Here is a 21,699-nt window from a genome sequence, read left to right on the forward strand (position 1 = left end):
GGATTCTGACGTCACACTTTGGATTGTGACGTCACAGAATGCATTGTGACGTCACAGAATGGATTGTGGGGTGTCAGATTGGATTGTGACGTCACAGAATTCATTGTGATGTCACAGAATGTATTGTGATGTCACAGAAGGGATTGTGACAGCATCGAATGGATTGTGACGCGAGGGGATTGTGACGTCACACTTTGGATTGTGACGTCACAGAATGCATTGTGACTTCACAGAATGGATTGTGGGGTGTCAGAATGGATTCTGACGTCACACTTTGGATTGTGACGTCAGAGAATGTATTGTGACGTCACAGAATGCATTGTGGTGTGTCAGAATGGATTGTGACGTCACAGAATGCATTGTGACGTCACACTTTGGATTGTGACGTCACAGAATGCATTGTGACGTCACACAATGGATTGTGACGTCACACTTTGGATTGTGACGTCACAGAATGTATTGTGACGTCACAGAATGCATTGTGACGTCACAGAATGGATTGTGGGGTGTCAGACTGGATTGTGACGTCACAGAATGCATTGTGACTTCTCAGAATGTATTGTGACGTCACAGAATGGATTTTGACGCGAGGGGATTGTGACGTCATACTTTGCATTGTGACATCACAGAATGCATTGTGACGTCACAGAATGGATTGTGGGGTGTCAGACTGGATTGTGACGTCACAGAATCCATTGTGATGTCACAGAATGGATTGTGATGTCACAGAAGGGATTGTGACATCATCGAATGGATTGTGACGCGAGGGGGTTGTGACATCACACTTTGGATTGTGACGTCACAGAATGCATTGTGACGTCACAGAATGGATTGTGGGGTGTCAGACTGGATTGTGACGTCACAGAATCCATTGTGACGTCATAGCGTGGATTGTGACCTCACAGAATGTATTGTGACGTCACAGAATGGATTTTGACGTGAGGGGATTGTGACGTCACACTTTGGATTGTGACGTCACAGAATGCATTGTGACGTCACAGAATGGATTGTGGGGTGTCAGACTGGATTGTGACGTCACAGAATGCATTGTGACGTCACAGAAGGGATTGTGATGTCACAGAAGGGATTGTGACATCATCGAATGTATTGTGACGCGAGGGGTTTGTGATGTCACACTTTGGATTGTGACGTCAGAGAATGTAATTGTGACGTCACAAAATGCATTGTTGGGTGTCAGACTGGATTGTGACGTCACAGAATGCATTGTGACGTCATAGAACTGATTGTGATGTCACAGAAGGGATTGTGACGTCACAGAATGGATTGTGACGCGAGGGGATTGTGACGTCACACTTTGGATTGTGACATCACAGAATGCATTGTGACGTCACAGAATGGATTGTGGGGTGTCAGAATGGATTGTGACGTCACACTTTGGATTGTGACCTCACAGAATGCATTGTGACGTCACAGAATGGATTGTGGGATGTCAGAATGGATTGTGACGTCACACTTTGGATTGTGACGTCACAGAATGCATTGTGACTTCACAGAATGTATTGTGGGGTGTCAGAATGGATTCTGACGTCACACTTGCGATTGTGACGTCACACTTTGGATTGTGACGTCACAGAAGGGATTATGACATCACAGAATGGATTGTGGGTTGTCAGAATGGATTGTGACATCACACTTTGGATTGTGACGTCACAGAAGGCATTGTGACGTCACAGAATGTATTGTGGGGTGTCAGACTGGATTGTGACGTCACAGAATGGATTGTGACGTCACAGAAGGGATTGTGACATCATCGAATGGATTGTGACGCGAGGGGGTTGTGACGTCACACTTTGGATTGTGACGTCACAGAAGGGATTGTGACGTCACAGAATGGATTGTGATGCGAGGGGATTGTGACGTCACACTTTGGATTGTGACGTCACAGAATGGATTGTGACGTCACAGAATGAATTGTGACGTCACAGAATGGATTGTGACGTGAGGGGATTGTGACGTCACACTTTGGATTGTGACGTCAGAGAATGGATTGTGACGTTACAGAAGGGATTGTGACATCATCGAATGGATTGTGACGCGAGGGGATTGTGACGTCACACTTTGGATTGTGACGTCACAGAATGCATTGAGACTTCACAGAATGGATTGTGGGGTGTCAGAATGGATTCTGACGTCACACTTTGGATTGTGACGTCACAGAATGCATTGTGACGTCACAGAATGCATTGTGGTGTGTCAGAATGGATTGTGACGTCACAGAATGCATTGTGACGTCACACTTTGGATTGTGACGTCACATAATGGATTGTGACGTCACACAATGGATTGTGACGTCACACTTTGGATTGTGACGTCACAGAATGTATTGTGACGTCACAGAATGCATTGTGACGTCACAGAATGGATTGTGGGGTGTCAGACTGGATTGTGACGTCACAGAATCCATTGTGATGTCACAGAATGGATTTTGATGTCACAGAAGGGATTGTGACATCATCGAATGGATTGTGACGCGAGGGGGTTGTGACATCACACTTTGGATTGTGACGTCACAGAATGCATTGTGACGTCACAGAATGGATTGTGGGGTGTCAGACTGGATTGTGACGTCACAGAATGCATTGTGACGTCATAGCATGGATTGTGACGTCACAGAATGGATTGTGACGTCACAGATGGGATTTTGACGCGAGGGGATTGTGACGTCACACTTTGGATTGTGACGTCACAGAATGCATTGTGACGTCACAGAATGGATTGTGGGGTGTCAGACTGGATTGTGACGTCACAGAATGCATTGTGACGTCTCAGAATGTATTGTGACGTCACAGAATGAATTGTGACGCGAGGGGATTGTGACGTCATACTTTGCATTGTGACATCACAGAATGCATTGTGACGTCACAGAATGGATTGTGGGGTGTCAGACTGGATTGTGACGTCACAGAATGCATTGTGACGTCTCAGAATGTATTGTGACGTCACAGAATGCATTTTGACGCGAGGGGATTGTGACGTCATACTTTGCATTGTGACATCACAGAATGCATTGTGACGTCACAGAATGGATTGTGGGGTGTCAGACTGGATTGTGACGTCACAGAATCCATTGTGATGTCACAGAATGGATTGTGATGTCACAGAAGGGATTGTGACATCATCGAATGGATTGTGACGCGAGGGGGTTGTGATATCACACTTTGGATTGTGACGTCACAGAATGCATTGTGACGTCACAGAATGGATTGTGGGGTGTCAGACTGGATTGTGACGTCACAGAATCCATTGTGACGTCATAGCATGGATTGTGACGTCACAGAATGGATTGTGACGTCACAGATGGGATTTTGACGCGAGGGGATTGTGACGTCACACTTTGGATTGTGACGTCACAGAATGCATTGTGACGTCACAGAATGGATTGTGGGGTGTCAGACTGGATTGTGACGTCACAGAATGCATTGTGACGTCTCAGAATGTATTGTGACGTCACAGAATGAATTGTGACGCGAGGGGATTGTGACGTCATACTTTGCATTGTGACATCACAGAATGCATTGTGACGTCACAGAATGGATTGTGGGGTGTCAGACTGGATTGTGACGTCACAGAATGCATTGTGATGTCACAGAAGGGATTGTGATGTCACAGAAGGGATTGTGACATCATCGAATGGATTGTGACGCGAGGGGGTTGTGACATCACACTTTGGATTGTGACGTCACAGAATGCATTGTGACGTCACAGAATGGATTGTGGGGTGTCAGACTGGATTGTGACGTCACAGAATCCATTGTGACGTCATAGCATGGATTGTGACGTCACAGAATGTATTGTGACGTCACAGAATGGATTGTGACGCGAGGGGATTGTGACGTCACACTTTGGATTGTGACGTCACAGAATGCATTGTGACGTCACAGAATGGATTGTGGGGTGTCAGAATGGATTGTGACGTCACACTTTGGATTGTGACCTCACAGAATGCATTGTGACGTCACAGAATGGATTGTGGGGTGTCAGAATGGATTGTGACGTCACACTTTGGATTGTGACCTCACAGAATGGATTGTGGGGTGTCAGAATGGATTGTGACGTCACACTTTGGATTGTGACGTCACAGAATGCATTGTGACTTCACAGACTGTATTGTGGGGTGTCAGAATGGATTCTGACGTCACACTTGGGATTGTGACGTCACACTTTGGATTGTGACGTCACAGAACGCATTGTGACGTCACAGAATGTATTGTGGGGTGTCAGACTGGATTGTGACGTCACAGAATGTATTGTGACGTCACAGAAGGGATTGTGACGCGAGGGGATTGTGACGTCACACTTTGGATTGTGACGTCACAGAAGGGATTGTGACGTCACAGAATGGATTGTGTCGCGAGGGGATTGTGACGTCACACTTTGGATTGTGACCTCACAGAATGCATTGTGACGTCACAGAATGGATTGTGGGGTGTCAGACTGGATTGTGACGTCACACTTTGGATTGTGACGTCAGAGAATGGATTGTGACGTTACAGAAGGTATTGTGACATCACAGAATGGATTGTGACGCGAGTGGATTGTGACGTCACACTTTGGATTGTGACGTCACAGAATGGAATGTGACGTCACAGAATTGATTGTGACGTCACAGAATGGATTGGGGGTGTAAGTATGGATTGTGACGTCACACTTTCGATTGTGACGTCACAGAATGTATTGTGACTTCACAGAATGGATTGTGGGGTGTCAGAATGGATTGTTACGTCCATCCTCGGTATTGCTCCTCGGTATTCCTCCTCCTCGGTATTCCTCCTCCTCCTCGGTATTCCTCCTCCTCCTCCGTATTCCTCCTCGGTATTCCTCCTCCTCCTCGGTATTCCTCCTCTTCCTCGGTATTCCTCCTCGGTATTCCTCCTCCTCCTCGGTATTCCTCCTCCTCCTCGGTATTCCTCCTCCTCGGTATTCCTCCTCCTCCTCCTCCTCCTCCTCCTCCTCCTCCTCGTTATTCCTCCCCCTCCTCCTCCTCCTCCTCCTCGGTATTCCTCCTCCTCGGTATTCCTCCTCCTCCTCCTCTCGGTATTCCTTCTCCTCGGTATTCCTCGTCCTCCTCTTCCTCCTCCTCCTCCTCCTCCTCCGTATTCCTCCTCCTCCTCCTCGGTATTCCTCCTCCTCCTCCTCCTCCTCCTCCTCGGTATTCCTCCTACTCCTCCTCGGTATTCCTCCTCCTCCTCGGTATTCCTCCTCGGTATTCCTCCTCCTCCTCCTCCTCCTCCTCGGTATTCCTCCTCCTCCTCGGTATTCCTCCCCCTCCTCCTCCTCCTCCTCCGTATTCCTCCTCCTCCTCCTCCTCCTCCTCGGTATTCCTCCTCCTCCTCGGTATTCCTCCTCCTCCTCCTCCTCCTCCTCCTCCTCCTCCTCGGTATTCCTCCTCCTCCTCGGTATTCCTCCTCCTCCTCCTCCTCCTCCTCCTCCTCCTCGGTATTCCTCCTCCTCCTCGGTATTCCTCCCCCTCCTCCTCCTCCTCCTCCTCGGTATTCCTCCTCCTCCTCGGTATTCCTCCTCCTCCTCCTCCTCCTCCTCCTCCTCGGTATTCCTCCTCCTCGTATTCCTCCTCCTCCTCCTCCTCGGTATTCCTCCTCCTCGGTATTCCTCCTCCTCGGTATTCCTCCTCCTCCTCCTCCTCCTCCTCCGTATTCCTCCTCCTCCTCCTCGGTATTCCTCCTCCTCCTCCTCCTCGGTATTCCTCCTCCTCCTCGGTATTCCTCCTCGGTATTCCTCCTCCTCCTCCTCCTCCTCCTCGGTATTCCTCCTCCTCCTCGGTATTCCTCCTCCTCCTCCTCCTCCTCCTCGGTATTCCTCCTCCTCCTCCTCCTCGGTATTCCTCCTCCTCCTCGGTATTCCTCCTCCTCCTCCTCCACCTCGGTATTCCTCCTCCTCCTCGGTATTCCTCCTCCTCCTCCTCGGTATTCCTCCTCCTCCTCGGTATTCCTCCTCCTCCTCCTCCTCTTCCTCGGTATTCCTCCTCCTCCTCGGTATTCCTCCTCTTCCTCTTCCTCCTCCTCCTCGGTATTCCTCCTCCTCCTCGGTATTCCTCCTCCTCCTCCTCCTCCTCCTCGGTATTCCTCCTCCTCCTCGGTATTCCTCCTCCTCCTCCTCCTCGGTATTCCTCCTCCTCCTCCTCCTCCTCCTTGGTATTCCTCCTTCTCCTCGGTATTCCTCCTCCTCCTCCTCCTCCTCCTCGGTATTTCTCCTCCTCGGTATTCCTCCTCCTCCTCCTCCTCGGTATTCCTCCTCCTCCTCCTCGGTATTCCTCCTCCTCCTCCTCCTCCTCCTCCTCCTCCTCCTCCTCCTCGGTATTCCTCCTCCTCCTCCTCCTCCTCCTCCTCGGTATTCCTCCTCCTCCTCGGTATTCCTCCTCCTCCTCCTCCTCCTCCTCCTCGCTATTCCTCCTCCTCCTCGGTATTCCTCCTCACAGTGTTCATTTTCTGTCTTCATCCTCTTCCGCCTCCACCTCCTTCTCCTGCTCATATTCCTTCTTAAATTCTTCTTCCTCCTCTTTCTCTTCTTCCTCCATCTCATCCTCCTCCTCATCCTCCACTTACTGCCAGTCGTCCTTATTATTCCTCCTCATACTGTTCATTCTCTGTGCTCCTCCAACTCATCCTCCTCTTCATAATATTCTTTGTATTCCTTTCTGGAATCTTCTTTCTCCTCATCCTGTTATTCCTCCTTTTCAACCTCTTCATCCTCTGTCTCATTCTCATCCTCGTAGTTTTTCACCTCTTACATTTAGTTTCTTATTAGTATTCCTCCTCTTATTCTTCATTGTCTGTCTTCCTCCAAATCTGCCTCTTCCTCCACCTCCTTCTCCTCGTCATATTCATTCTTAGACTCTTCTTCCTCCTCTTTGTCTTCTTCCTCCATCTCATCCTCCTCCTCGTCCTCCTCTTCCACTTACCTGTATTCTCCATTAGTATTCCTCCTCATACTGTTCGTTGTCTTTGCTCCTCCTCCTCCTCATACTTTTCTCTTCCTCGTTCTCCTCTACCTATTTTCTTCCTTAGTATTCTTCCTCATACTGTATATTGTCCATCCTCCACAACTTCCTCCTCATCCTCCTTCTCTTCTTCATGTTCCTCCCTGTATTCATTCTTGGATTCTTCTTTCTCCTCGTTGTCTTCTTCCTCTTTCTCAACCTCTTCTTCCTCTGTTTCATCCTCCTCCTCCTCCACTTACCTCTTCCTCCACCTCCTCCTCATAGTCTTCTCTGTATTCATTTCTGGAATCTTCTTTTACCTCATCTTCTTCTTCCTCTTTCTCACCTGCTGCTTGGATTCTCATCCTCCTCCTCATATTTAGCCTCCACTTGCCTTTATTCTTCCTAAACTTTTCTTTCTCATATTGTTCAGTATCTGTTATCCTTCTCCTCTGCATCTTCCTCCACCACCACCTCCTACGCCTCCACATGTCATTCTCTGTATTCATTTCTGGAATATTGTTTCTCCCCGTCCTCTTCTTCCTCCTTTTCGACCTCTTCTTTGTCTGTCTCTTCCACCTGCCTTTCTTATTTCTTCCAGCCCCGTGCTGTTTTAGCCTTTCTGTTTGGATTCCAACCTGCTCTTTCCAACATTCGGATCAAATAGGCACAAGCTGTGTGACAGGCAGCCCTGCAGCGTGCAGGAGAACACCCAGCGTGCAGTGCACAGTGCGCTTCCGGACGTACCCGCGCTGTACATTGTACAGTGCAACAGCATCCAGTGCAGTGCAGCGCCTGGAATACAACACAAAGTGCACTGCAGAGAGCAAGAGGACAGCACGGGACTTACAGTGCAGTCCCACCCCGTAACATACAGACAGGGCAAGGCTACACCCAATGGGAAATAAAATAAAGCCCCACAACACAGACAAGGTGATGTGTACAGTGCACACAGTGCCGGGCATCAACCTTCCAATACTCTCCAGCTGTGTGTGTATATGTGTATATATGCCAGAGCAGAGCGGGCTGCCGTAGCTGCCAGTGGTGCCTGGGGGCCCTGGGGTGCCCCCCCACTGAGGGTGCCTGGGCTGCAGGGAAGGGCTGCTGCTGCTGGGCAGGCGGTGGGCACAGGTTGGCTGAGCCTGAGAGAGAGACAGGAGCGCTGGGCGGTGGGCAGCTCTGCTTCAGCCCCCAGGAGCGCAGTGTCCCTGGGCTGAAGGCTCGGGCTGGGTCCTTCCCTGGGGGTAGACGCTGTGGGGAAGGACAGAAGTCTGCAGGGGCCGGGGGGCCCCTGGGCCGGGCTGTGGCAGCACCATGGTCCCTGGGGATGGTTGGTTGCTAAGGACTCTCTGGAGTCTCCAGGAAGTGACGTAGGGGCTGCCTGTGCTCTGCCCCGCCCCATCTGCCTCCCAGCCCCTCCCGGGCAGGGAAGGGGCTTGGGGGTGCCCTCAGCCCCCCCCAGCAGCTCTTGGGGGCTGTGAGGGGAAAGAAGGGTCCTGGCAGACAGGCGAGGTGCCTGAAGATCAGACCAAAGCCCTTGTCACTCCAGCCTTTAAAAAGTGCAGGGACTGCTCAGATGGCTCAGAAATGTCACGATGTACCGGTGTCCCTCACCAGGATCCTAAAAATCCCATCCCTGTGGCTTTTTGGGACCCCCTTGAGCAGATCACTGGAGCTGTTGGGGAACTCTGGGGTCTCTCAGCGTCCTTGTGCAGACTGTTCGAGGGGCAACCAAATACACCCAGCACTGAAGTGTTCCAACTGCTTCCAGATTCTCCCCCCCACCCCAGAATCCCTCCCTTCCACTCACTCCTTTTCATTTCTCTTTGGTGTTTTTTTCCCTACTTCTCCCCCCCCCCCCCCCCCCCGAAACTTGATCGTGCTCTTTAGTTACTCTTTTGGCAGGGGGTTCCTTTGCTTCCTCCCCCCTTTCTCCTCTTTTATTTTCCTTTCTTCACCCCCTCCTCCACACCCTTCTTCATGCTCTTTCCTTCTTTGGTGGTGGTGGTTGTTGGTGGGTGTTTCAATGTCATCCCCCCCCCGCTGCTTCCTGCTTTTTCTTCTGTTGTTGTTGGGACTTTTTCTCTTCCCGTCCCTGTCCCCACCTCCTGTCCTCTCCTTTTCCCTTTTTCTTGGTTTTGGGGTTTTTCCTTCCCTCTTTCCTGCCCCTTCCACTTGCTGTTTCCTTTCTCTTGTTTTGCTTTTTATTCGATTCCCCCCGTGCCTTTTGCCCTTCCCTTTGTTTGTGCTTCCCGACCCCTCACCCAGCCCTTTTCCCTGAATTTCTCCCTGTGGGTCTCTGTGTGTCCCTATGGGTCCTCTTGGGTCTCTATGAGTCTTGATGGGTCTCTGTGAGTTCTTGTGGGTGTCTATGGGTCTCTATATTTTCCTGTTGGTCTCTATTTGTCTATATGGGTTCTTCTGTGTCTCTGTGGGTCTCTAAGTGTACCTATGGGTATCTAAGCATCTCTATGGGCCTCAAAGTGTCCGTGTGGGTCTCTGTTGGTCCCTATGGGTCCCTATAGTTCCATATGGATCTCTATGGGTCTCTATGGATCCCTATAGGTCTCTATGGGTCTCTGGGGCTTTCTTTTGGGTCCCTATATGTCCCTATGTGTCTGTATGGCTCTCTATGGGTCCCTTTGGGTCTCTGTGGGTCCATTTGGGTCTCTATGGGGCTCTATGGTTCTCTGTGGTTCCTTATGGGTCACCATGGTTCTCTGTGGGTCTCTATGAGTCCCTATGGTTCCCTATTTGTCCCTATGAGTCTCTATGAATCCCTCTGTGTCTCTGTGGGTCGCTATGCGTCTCTGTGAGTCTTCAGGAGTGTCTGTGGGTCTCTATGGGTCCCTATGTGTCCCTATGGAACTCTGTGGGTGTCTATGGGCTTCTATGGGTCCTTATGCACCTCTTTTGGTCTCTGTGGGGTTCTATGGGTCCTTACATGTCCATATGGGTCCATATGCGTCCCTATGTGTCCCTATAGGACTCTGTGGGTCCCTGTAAGTCTCTAGGTGTATCTGTGTGTCCCTGTGGGTCTCTATGGGTGTCGACGGGTTCCTATAGATCTCTGTGGGTCTCTGTGTTCCTTTATGGGTCTTTGTGATTCACTGTGGGTCTCTATGTGTCCTTCTGAGTTTCTATGGGTCTCTATAGGTCCCTGTGGGTCCCAGTGGGTCTCTATGGGTCCCTCTGGGACTCTATAGATCTCTATGGGTGTCTGTGGATCCCTATGGGTCCCTATGTGTCTCTATGAGTCTCTATAGGTCTCTATGGGTCTGTATGAATCTCTACAGGTCCATATAGGTCCCTGTGGGTCTCTATGGGTCCCTATGGTTCTCTGCATCTCTGTGGGTCTCTATAGGTCTCTATGTGTCTCTGTGGGTCTCTGTCTGTTTCTATGGGTCCTTATAGGTCCCTATGGCACCAAACGGCAGCTGCTGTAGCTGCTGGTGGTGCCTGGGGGGCCTGGGGTGCCCCCCACTAACAGTGCCTGGGCTGCAGGGAAGGGCTGCTACATTTAAAGAGTGATATAAATATGTATATAAAACCAGGAAGCATCAGGCAATTAGACAGCAACACATATTTGGGCTCAGTGGTACACGCCACCCGCATGTCATCGATGCCTTCTGCTGTCTCCTCAGGTTTTGTTTTGCCAGTTTTCAGTTGTTTCTTTTAATCTGCTGGGTTTTAGATTCCAGCTTGCCCCTTCCACCTGCCTCTTTTATTGCTTCCTGCCCTGTGCTTCTTTAAACCCTTCTATTTTTCTTCCAGCCTGCTGTTGCCATCTGCTGTTTCTTTGGGTTTCCCTCCCACCGCTTCCACCTCCAATGTTTTTTCCTTTTTGCCGCCTCTTCCATCTCCTTTATTTTCTGCTGGCAGCTCCCTGCTCACACCTCCACTTCTTACTTTTGCTTTCCACCCACCCACTTTCTTTTGCCTTTTACTTTTTACTTCCTTCCTTCTGTTTATTCCTATTGTTTTACTTCCCATCCAACCCCCTTTCCAGGAGTTTCCTTCTCATTTCTGGTTTTGTGTGGTTCATTTTTCACTTCCTCCCCTGCCCGCCCCCTCCTACTTTTCTTGTCTTGTTTGGTTTTGGATTTGTTTTCATGTTTCTTTGCCTGATTCTTCCTGCTCTTTTCTTTTTCTTTGGAATTGTTGTTTCATGTTCATTTTTTCCCTGCCAAACCCCCCTGTTTCCTGCTGTTTCTGTTCTCTCTTTGGTTTTCCCCTGGTACCTTTCTGGTGATGACAGAACTTGGGTGGTGCCGTGGCCAAAGGTGGAGCTGCCTTTGGAGGCAGGTTTTTGGTTGTCCACTCCCCCGTGGGATGGAAGAAGCAGCTGCCTGGAGCCTTCTCCAGACCTGTGTGAGGGAGAGGGAGCGGTGACTGGCTGGGGAGACTCGCAAGGCCCCCACCAGCAAGCGGGTCCCGATGGCCAAAGGCCCCCAGCTCTTTCCTGAGCACGCTGGGAATTTGTGTCTTGGCTGGGGGCCAGAGCAGAGCGGGGTGCCATAGCTGCTGGTGGTGGCTGGGGGCCCTGGGGTGCCCCCCACTGAGGGTGCCTGGGCTGCAGGGAAGGGCTGCTGCTGCTGGGCAGGCGGTGGGCACAGGTTGGCTGAGCCTGAGAGAGAGACAGGAGCGCTGGGCGGTGGGCAGCTCTGCTTCAGCCCCCAGGAGCGCAGTGTCCCTGGGCTGAAGGCTCGGGCTGGGTCCTTCCCTGGGGGTAGACGCTGTGGGGAAGGACAGAAGTCTGCAGGGGCCGGGGGGCCCCTGGGCCGGGCTGTGGCAGCACCATGGTCCCTGGGGATGGTTGGTTGCTAAGGACTCTCTGGAGTCTCCAGGAAGTGACGTAGGGGCTGCCTGTGCTCTGCCCCATCCCATCTGCCTCCCAGCCCCTCCCGGGCAGGGAAGGGTCTTGGGGGTGCCCTCAGCCCCCCCCAGCAGCTCTTGGGGGCTGTGAGGGGAAAGAAGGGTCCTGGCAAACAGGCGAGGTGCCTGAAGATCAGACCAAAGCCCTTGTCACTGCAGCCTTTAAAAAGTGCAGGGACTGCTCAGATGGCCAGAAATGTCACGATGTACCGGTGTCCCTCACCAGGATCCCAAAAATCCCATCCCTGTGGCTTTTTGGGAGCCCCTTGAGCAGATCACTGGAGCTGTTGGGGAACTCTGGGGTCTCTCAGCATCCTTGTGCAGACTGTTCGAGGGGCAACCAAATACACCCAGCACTGAAGTGTTCCAACTGCTTCCAGATTCTCCCCCCCACCCCAGAATCCCTCCCTTCCACTCCTTTTCATTTCTCTTTGGTGTTTTTTTCCCTACTTCTCCCCCCCCCCCCCGCACGAAACTTGATCGTGCTCTTTAGTTACTCTTTTGGCAGGGGGTTCCTTTGCTTCCTCCCCCCTTTCTCCTCTTTTATTTTCCTTTCTTCACCCCCTCCTCCACACCCTTCTTCACGCTCTTTCCTTCTTTGGTGGTTGTGGTTGTTGGGGGTGTTTCCATGTCGTGTCCCCCCCTGCTTCCTGCTTTTTCTTCTGTTGTAGTTGGGACTTTTTCTCTTCCCGTCCCTGTCCCCACCTCCTGTCCTCTCCTTTTCCCTTTTTCTTGGTTTTGGGTTTTTCCTTCCCCCTTTCCTGCCCCTTCCACTTGCTGTTTCCTTTCTCTTGTTTTGCTTTTTATTCGATTCCCCCCGTGCCTTTTGCCCTTCCCTTTGTTTGTGCTTCCCGACCCCTTGCCCAGCCCTTTTTCCCAAATTTGTCCCAATGTGTCCCTGTGTGTCTCTATGGTTCCCTAAGGTTCCCTGTGTATCTGTGTGTGTCTCTTTAAGTCTCTATTGGTCTCTTTGTGTCCCTACGGGTCTCTATGGGTCCCTGTGGGTCCCTCTGAGTCGCTATGGGTCTCTATGAGTCCCCCTGGGTCTCTATGGGTCTTTAAGGGTCTTTATGATTCCCTGTGGGTCTGTATTGGTCTCTGTGGGTCCCTGTGTGCCCCATTGTTTTCTGTGCATCTCTGTGGGTCCCTATGGGGCTCTATGGTGCTCTATGAGTCTCTATTGTCTCTACGGGTCCATATGGGTCTCTTTTGGTCTCTATGGTGCCTATAGGTCTCTGTGGCTCTCTGTGAGTCCCTGTGGCTCTCTGTGGGTCCCTCTGGGACTCTATGGGTTACTATGTTTCTCTATAGGTCCCTATGGGTCTCTATGGGTTTCTGTGGGTCCTCGTGGGTCTCTATGGGTCTCTGAGGGGTCCCTGTGAGTCTCTATAGATTTCTATAGGTTCTTATATGTCTGTGTGTGTTCCTGTGGCTGTCTATGGGACTCTATGGATCTCTATGGCTCTTTATGGGTCTCTATGCATCTCTGTGGGTCCCTATGGGTCTCTCTGTGTCCCTATGGGTCTTTATGGGTCTCGGTGTGTCTCTATAGGTCCCTATGTGTCTCTATGGGTCTCTATGGTTCCCTGTAGTTCTCTGTGGTTCTCTGTGGGTCCATATGGGTTTCTGTGAGCCTCTATGTGTCTCTGTGGCTCCCTATGGGTGTTAGTGAGTCTGTCTGGGTCTCTGTGGTTCTCTGTAGGTCTCTATGGGGCCGTGTGGGTCGTTATGGGTCTCTATGAATCTCCATGGGTTTCAGTGAATCTCTGTGAGTCTCTACGGGTCTCTAAGAGTCCCTGTGGATCTCCATGGGTCTCTATGGGCCCCTGTAGGTCTTTATGGGTCTCTATGGGTCCTCTTGGGTCTCTATGAGTCTTTATGGGTCTCTGCTGGTTCTTGTGAGTCTCTGTGGGTCTCTATATTTTCCTATTGGTCTCTATTTGTCTATATGGGTTCTTCTGTGTCTCTGTGGGTCCCTATGGGTCTCTGTTGGTCCCTATGGGTCCCTATAGTTCCATATGGGTCTCTAGGGGTCTCTAGGGGTCCCTATAGGTCTCTGGGGTTTCTTTTTTGTCCCTATATGTCCCTATGTGTCTGTATGGGTCCCTATGGGTCCCTGTGGGTCTCTGTGGGGCTCTATGTGTCTCTGTGGTTCCCTTTGGGTGACCATGGTTCTCTGTGGGTCTCTGTGAGTCCCTATCATTCCCTGTTTGTCCCTATGGGTCTCTATGAGTCTCTATGAATCCCCGTGTGTCTCTGTGGGTCACTATGCGTCTCTGTGAGTCTCCATGAGTGTCTAAGGGTCTCTATTGGTCCCTATGTGTCCCTGTAAATCTCTCTGGGTCTCTATGGGCTTCTATGGGTCCTTATGGACTTCTTTTCGTCTGTGTGGGGTTCTATGGGTCCTTACATGTCCATATGGGTCCATATGCGTCCCTATGTGTCCCTATAGGACTCTGTGGGTCCCTGTAAGTCTCTATGTGTACCTGTGTGTCCCTGTGGGTCTCTATGGGTGTCTACGGCTTCCTATAGATCTCTGTGGGTCTCTAAGTTTCTCTATGGGTCTCTGTGATTCACTGTGGGTCTCTATGGGTCCTTCTGGGTTTCTATGGGTCTCTATAGGTCCCTGTGGGTCCCAGTGGGTCTCTATGTATCCCTCTGTGTCTGTTTTGGTCTCTACGGCTTCCTTCAGGTCTCTGTCAGTCTCTATGGGTCCCTCTGGGACTCTATAGATCTCTGTGGGTCTCTGTGGATCCCTGTGGGTCCCTATGTGTCTCTATGAGTCTCTATAGGTCTCTATGGGTCTGTATGAATCTCTACAGGTCCATATAGGTCCCTGTGGGTCTCTATGGGTCCCTATGGTTCTCTGCATCTCTGTGGGTCTCTATAGGTCTCTATGTGTCTCTGTGGGTCTCTATCTGTTTCTGTTGGTCCTTATGGGTCCCTATGGCACCAAACGGCGGCTGCTGTAGCTGCTGGTGGTGCCTGGGGGGCCTGGGGTGCCCCCCACTAACAGTGCCTGGGCTGCAGGGAAGGGCTGCTACATTTAAAGAGTGATATAAATATATATATAAAACCATAAAGCATCAGGCAATTAGACAGCAACACATATTTGGGCTCAGTGGTACACGCCACCCGCATGTCATCGATGCCTTCTGCTGTCTCCTCAGGTTTTGTTTTGCCAGTTTTCAGTTGTTTCTTTTAATCTGCTGGTTCTTAGATTCCAGCTTGCCCCTTCCACCTGCCTCTTTTATTGCTTCCTGCCCTGTGCTTCTTTAAACCCTTCTATTTTTCTTCCAGCCTGCTGTTGCCATCTGCTGTTTCTTTGGGTTTCCCTCCCACCGCTTCCACCTCCAATGTTTTTTCCTTTTTGCCGCCTCTTCCATCTCCTTTATTTTCTGCTGGCAGCTCCCTGCTCACACCTCCACTTCTTACTTTTGCTTTCCACCCACCCACTTTCTTTTGCCTTTTACTTTTTACTTCCTTCCTTCTGTTTATTCCTATTTTATCACTTCCCCATCCAACCCCCTTTCCAGGAGTTTCCTTCTCATTTCTGGTTTTGTGTGGTTCATTTTTCACTTCCTCCCCTGCCCGCCCCCTCCTACTTTTCTTGTCTTGTTTGGTTTTGGATTTGTTTTCATGTTTCTTTGCCTGATTCTTCCTGCTCTTTTCTTTTTCTTTGGAATTGTTGTTTCATGTTCATTTTTTCCCTGCCAAACCCCCCCTGTTTCCTGCTGTTTCTGTTCTCTCTTTGGTTTTCCCCTGGTACCTTTCCGGTGATGACAGAACTTGGGTGGTGCCGTGGCCAAAGGTGGAGCTGCCCAGTGGAGGCAGGTTTTTGGTTGTCCACTCCCCTGTGGGATGGAAGAAGCAGCTGCCTGGAGCCTTCTCCAGACCTGTGTGAGGGAGAGGGAGCGGTGACTGGCTGGGGAGACTCGCAAGGCCCCCACCAGCAAGCGGGTCCCGATGGCCAAAGGCCCCCAGCTCTTTCCTGAGCACGCTGGGAATTTGTGTCTTGGCTGGGGGCCAGAGCAGAGCGGGGTGCCATAGCTGCTGGTGGTGGCTGGGGGCCCTGGGGTGCCCCCCACTAAGGGTGCCTGGGCTGCAGGGAAGGGCTGCTGCTGCTGGGCAGGCGGTGGGCACAGGTTGGCTGAGTCTGAGAGAGAGACAGGAGCGCTGGGCGGTGGGCAGCTCTGCTTCAGCCCCCAGGAGCGCAGTGTCCCTGGGCTGAAGGCTCGGGCTGGGTCCTTCCCTGGGGGTAGACGCTGTGGGGAAGGACAGAAGTCTGCAGGGGCCGGGGGGCCCCTGGGCCGGGCTGTGGCAGCACCATGGTCCCTGGGGATGGTTGGTTGCTAAGGACTCTCTGGAGTCTCCAGGAAGTGACGTAGGGGCTGCCTGTGCTCTGCCCTGCCCCATCTGCCTCCCAGCCCCTCCCGGGCAGGGAAGGGGCTTGGGGGTGCCCTCAGCCCCCCCCAGCAGCTCTTGGGGGCTGTGAGGGGAAAGAAGGGTCCTGGCAAACAGGCGAGGTGCCTGAAGATCAGACCAAAGCCCTTGTCACTGCAGCCTTTAAAAAGTGCAGGGACTGCTCAGATGGACAGAAATGTCACGATGTACCGGTGTCCCTCACCAGGATCCCAAAAATCCCATCCCTGTGGCTTTTTGGGAGCCCCTTGAGCAGATGGCCAGAGCTGTTGGGGAACTCTGGGGTCTCTCAGCGTCCTTGTGCAGACTGTTCGAGGGGCAACCAAATACCCCCAGCACTGAAGTGTTCCAACTGCTTCCAGATTCTCCCCCCCACCCCAGAATCCCTCCCTTCCACTCACTCCTTTTCATTTCTCTTTGGTGTTTTTTTCCCTACTTCTCCCCCCCCCCCCCGCACGAAACTTGATCGTGCTCTTTAGTTACTCTTTTGGCAGGGGGTTCCTTTGCTTCCTCCCCCCTTTCTCCTCTTTTATTTTCCTTTCTTCACCCCCTCCTCCACACCCTTCTTCACGCTCTTTCCTTCTTTGGTGGTTGTGGTTGTTGGGGGTGTTTCCATGTCGTGTCCCCCCCCTGCTTCCTGCTTTTTCTTCTGTGGTAGTTGGGACTTTTTCTCTTCTCGTCCCTGTCCCCACCTCCTGTCCTCTCCTTTTCCCTTTTTCTTGGTTTTGGGTTTTTCCTTCCCCCTTTCCTGCCCCTTCCACTTGCTGTTTCCTTTCTCTTGTTTTGCTTTTTATTCGATTCCCCCCGTGCCTTTTGCCCTTCCCTTTGTTTGTGCTTCCCGACCCCTCACCCAGCCCTTTTTCCCAAATTTGTCCCAATGTGTCCCTGTGTGTCTCTATGGTTCCCTAAGGTTCCCTGTGTATCTGTGTGTGTCTCTTTAAGTCTCTATTGGTCTCTTTGTGTCCCTACGGGTCTCTATGGGTCCCTATGGGTCCCTCTGAGTCGCTATGGGTCTCTATGAGTCCCCCTGGGTCTCTATGGGTCTTTAAGGGTCTTTATGATTCCCTGTGGGTCTGTATTGGTCTCTGTGGGTCCCTGTGTGCCCCATTGTTTTCTGTGCATCTCTGTGGGTCCCTATGGGGCTCTATGGTGCTCTATGAGTCTCTATTGTCTCTACGGGTCCATATGGGTCTCTTTTGGTCTCTATGGTGCCTATAGGTCTCTGTGGCTCTCTGTGAGTCCCTGTGGCTCTCTGTGGGTCCCTCTGGGACTCTATGGGTTACTATGTTTCTCTATAGGTCCCTATGGGTCTCTATGGGTTTCTGTGGGTCCTCGTGGGTCTCTATGGGTCTCTGAGGGGTCCCTGTGAGTCTCTATAGATTTCTATAGGTTCTTATATGTCTGTGTGTGTTCCTGTGGCTGTCTATGGGACTCTATGGATCTCTATGGCTCTTTATGGGTCTCTATGCATCTCTGTGGGTCCCTATGGGTCTCTCTGTGTCCCTATGGGTCTTTATGGGTCTCGGTGTGTCTCTATAGGTCCCTATGTGTCTCTATGGGTCTCTATGGTTCCCTGTAGTTCTCTGTGGTTCTCTGTGGGTCCATATGGGTTTCTGTGAGCCTCTATGTGTCTCTGTGGCTCCCTATGGGTGTTAGTGAGTCTGTCTGGGTCTCTGTGGTTCTCTGTAGGTCTCTATGGGGCCGTGTGGGTCGTTATGGGTCTCTATGAATCTCCATGGGTTTCAGTGAATCTCTGTGAGTCTCTACGGGTCTCTAAGAGTCCCTGTGGATCTCCATGGGTCTCTATGGGCCCCTGTAGGTCTTTATGGGTCTCTATGGGTCCTCTTGGGTCTCTATGAGTCTTTATGGGTCTCTGCTGGTTCTTGTGAGTCTCTGTGGGTCTCTATATTTTCCTATTGGTCTCTATTTGTCTATATGGGTTCTTCTGTGTCTCTGTGGGTCCCTATGGGTCTCTGTTGGTCCCTATGGGTCCCTATAGTTCCATATGGGTCTCTAGGGGTCTCTAGGGGTCCCTATAGGTCTCTGGGGTTTCTTTTTTGTCCCTATATGTCCCTATGTGTCTGTATGGGTCCCTATGGGTCCCTGTGGGTCTCTGTGGGGCTCTATGTGTCTCTGTGGTTCCCTTTGGGTGACCATGGTTCTCTGTGGGTCTCTGTGAGTCCCTATCATTCCCTGTTTGTCCCTATGGGTCTCTATGAGTCTCTATGAATCCCCGTGTGTCTCTGTGGGTCACTATGCGTCTCTGTGAGTCTCCATGAGTGTCTAAGGGTCTCTATTGGTCCCTATGTGTCCCTGTAAATCTCTCTGGGTCTCTATGGGCTTCTATGGGTCCTTATGGACTTCTTTTCGTCTGTGTGGGGTTCTATGGGTCCTTACATGTCCATATGGGTCCATATGCGTCCCTATGTGTCCCTATAGGACTCTGTGGGTCCCTGTAAGTCTCTATGTGTACCTGTGTGTCCCTGTGGGTCTCTATGGGTGTCTACGGCTTCCTATAGATCTCTGTGGGTCTCTAAGTTTCTCTATGGGTCTCTGTGATTCACTGTGGGTCTCTATGGGTCCTTCTGGGTTTCTATGGGTCTCTATAGGTCCCTGTGGGTCCCAGTGGGTCTCTATGTATCCCTCTGTGTCTGTTTTGGTCTCTACGGCTTCCTTCAGGTCTCTGTCAGTCTCTATGGGTCCCTCTGGGACTCTATAGATCTCTGTGGGTCTCTGTGGATCCCTGTGGGTCCCTATGTGTCTCTATGAGTCTCTATAGGTCTCTATGGGTCTGTATGAATCTCTACAGGTCCATATAGGTCCCTGTGGGTCTCTATGGGTCCCTATGGTTCTCTGCATCTCTGTGGGTCTCTATAGGTCTCTATGTGTCTCTGTGGGTCTCTATCTGTTTCTGTTGGTCCTTATGGGTCCCTATGGCACCAAACGGCGGCTGCTGTAGCTGCTGGTGGTGCCTGGGGGGCCTGGGGTGCCCCCCACTAACAGTGCCTGGGCTGCAGGGAAGGGCTGCTACATTTAAAGAGTGATATAAATATATATATAAAACCATAAAGCATCAGGCAATTAGACAGCAACACATATTTGGGCTCAGTGGTACACGCCACCCGCATGTCATCGATGCCTTCTGCTGTCTCCTCAGGTTTTGTTTTGCCAGTTTTCAGTTGTTTCTTTTAATCTGCTGGTTCTTAGATTCCAGCTTGCCCCTTCCACCTGCCTCTTTTATTGCTTCCTGCCCTGTGCTTCTTTAAACCCTTCTATTTTTCTTCCAGCCTGCTGTTGCCATCTGCTGTTTCTTTGGGTTTCCCTCCCACCGCTTCCACCTCCAATGTTTTTTCCTTTTTGCCGCCTCTTCCATCTCCTTTATTTTCTGCTGGCAGCTCCCTGCTCACACCTCCACTTCTTACTTTTGCTTTCCACCCACCCACTTTCTTTTGCCTTTTACTTTTTACTTCCTTCCTTCTGTTTATTCCTATTTTATCACTTCCCCATCCAACCCCCTTTCCAGGAGTTTCCTTCTCATTTCTGGTTTTGTGTGGTTCATTTTTCACTTCCTCCCCTGCCCGCCCCCTCCTACTTTTCTTGTCTTGTTTGGTTTTGGATTTGTTTTCATGTTTCTTTGCCTGATTCTTCCTGCTCTTTTCTTTTTCTTTGGAATTGCTGTTTCATGTTCATTTTTTCCCTGCCAAACCCCCCTGTTTCCTGCTGTTTCTGTTCTCTCTTTGGTTTTCCCCTGGTACCTTTCCGGTGATGACAGAACTTGGGTGGTGCCGTGGCCAAAGGTGGAGCTGCCCAGTGGAGGCAGGTTTTTGGTTGTCCACTCCCCTGTGGGATGGAAGAAGCAGCTGCCTGGAGCCTTCTCCAGACCTGTGTGAGGGAGAGGGAGCGGTGACTGGCTGGGGAGACTCGCAAGGCCCCCACCAGCAAGCGGGTCCCGATGGCCAAAGGCCCCCAGCTCTTTCCTGAGCACGCTGGGAATTTGTGTCTTGGCTGGGGGCCAGAGCAGAGCGGGGTGCCATAGCTGCTGGTGGTGGCTGGGGGCCCTGGGGTGCCCCCCACTAAGGGTGCCTGGGCTGCAGGGAAGGGCTGCTGCTGCTGGGCAGGCGGTGGGCACAGGTTGGCTGAGTCTGAGAGAGAGACAGGAGCGCTGGGCGGTGGGCAGCTCTGCTTCAGCCCCCAGGAGCGCAGTGTCCCTGGGCTGAAGGCTCGGGCTGGGTCCTTCCCTGGGGGTAGACGCTGTGGGGAAGGACAGAAGTCTGCAGGGGCCGGGGGGCCCCTGGGCCGGGCTGTGGCAGCACCATGGTCCCTGGGGATGGTTGGTTGCTAAGGACTCTCTGGAGTCTCCAGGAAGTGACGTAGGGGCTGCCTGTGCTCTGCCCTGCCCCATCTGCCTCCCAGCCCCTCCCGGGCAGGGAAGGGTCTTGGGGGTGCCCTCAGCCCCCCCCAGCAGCTCTTGGGGGCTGTGAGGGGAAAGAAGGGTCCTGGCAAACAGGCGAGGTGCCTGAAGATCAGACCAAAGCCCTTGTCACTGCAGCCTTTAAAAAGTGCAGGGACTGCTCAGATGGCCAGAAATGTCACGATGTACCGGTGTCCCTCACCAGGATCCCAAAAATCCCATCCCTGTGGCTTTTTGGGAGCCCCTTGAGCAGATGGCCAGAGCTGTTGGGGAACTCTGGGGTCTCTCAGCGTCCTTGTGCAGACTGTTCGAGGGGCAACCAAATACCCCCAGCACTGAAGTGTTCCAACTGCTTCCAGATTCTCCCCCCCACCCCAGAATCCCTCCCTTCCACTCACTCCTTTTCATTTCTCTTTGGTGTTTTTTTCCCTACTTCTCCCCCCCCCCCCCCGCACGAAACTTGATCGTGCTCTTTAGTTACTCTTTTGGCAGGGGGTTCCTTTGCTTCCTCCCCCCTTTCTCCTCTTTTATTTTCCTTTCTTCACCCCCTCCTCCACACCCTTCTTCACGCTCTTTCCTTCTTTGGTGGTTGTGGTTGTTGGGGGTGTTTCCATGTCGTGTCCCCCCCTGCTTCCTGCTTTTTCTTCTGTTGTAGTTGGGACTTTTTCTCTTCCCGTCCCTGTCCCCACCTCCTGTCCTCTCCTTTTCCCTTTTTCTTGGTTTTGGGCTTTTCCTTCCCTCTTTCCTGCCCCTTCCACTTGCTGTTTCCTTTCTCTTGTTTTGCTTTTTATTCGATTCCCCCCGTGCCTTTTGCCCTTCCCTTTGTTTGTGCTTCCCGACCCCTCGCCCAGCCCTTTTTCCCAAATTTGTCCTTATGTTTCCCTGTGGGTCTCTGTGGGTCCCCAGGTGTCCCTATGGGCTGCTGTAGGTCTCTATGAGTCTCTATGGGTGTCTGTATGTCCCTGTTGGTCTCTATGGGTCTCTATCGATCCCTGTGTCTCCCTGTGTGTCTCTATGGTTCCCTAAGGTTCCCTGT

This window comes from Gallinula chloropus, assembly GCF_964237585.1.
Source record: "Gallinula chloropus genome assembly, contig: HAP1_SCAFFOLD_221, whole genome shotgun sequence".
NCBI lineage: Eukaryota > Metazoa > Chordata > Aves > Gruiformes > Rallidae > Gallinula > Gallinula chloropus.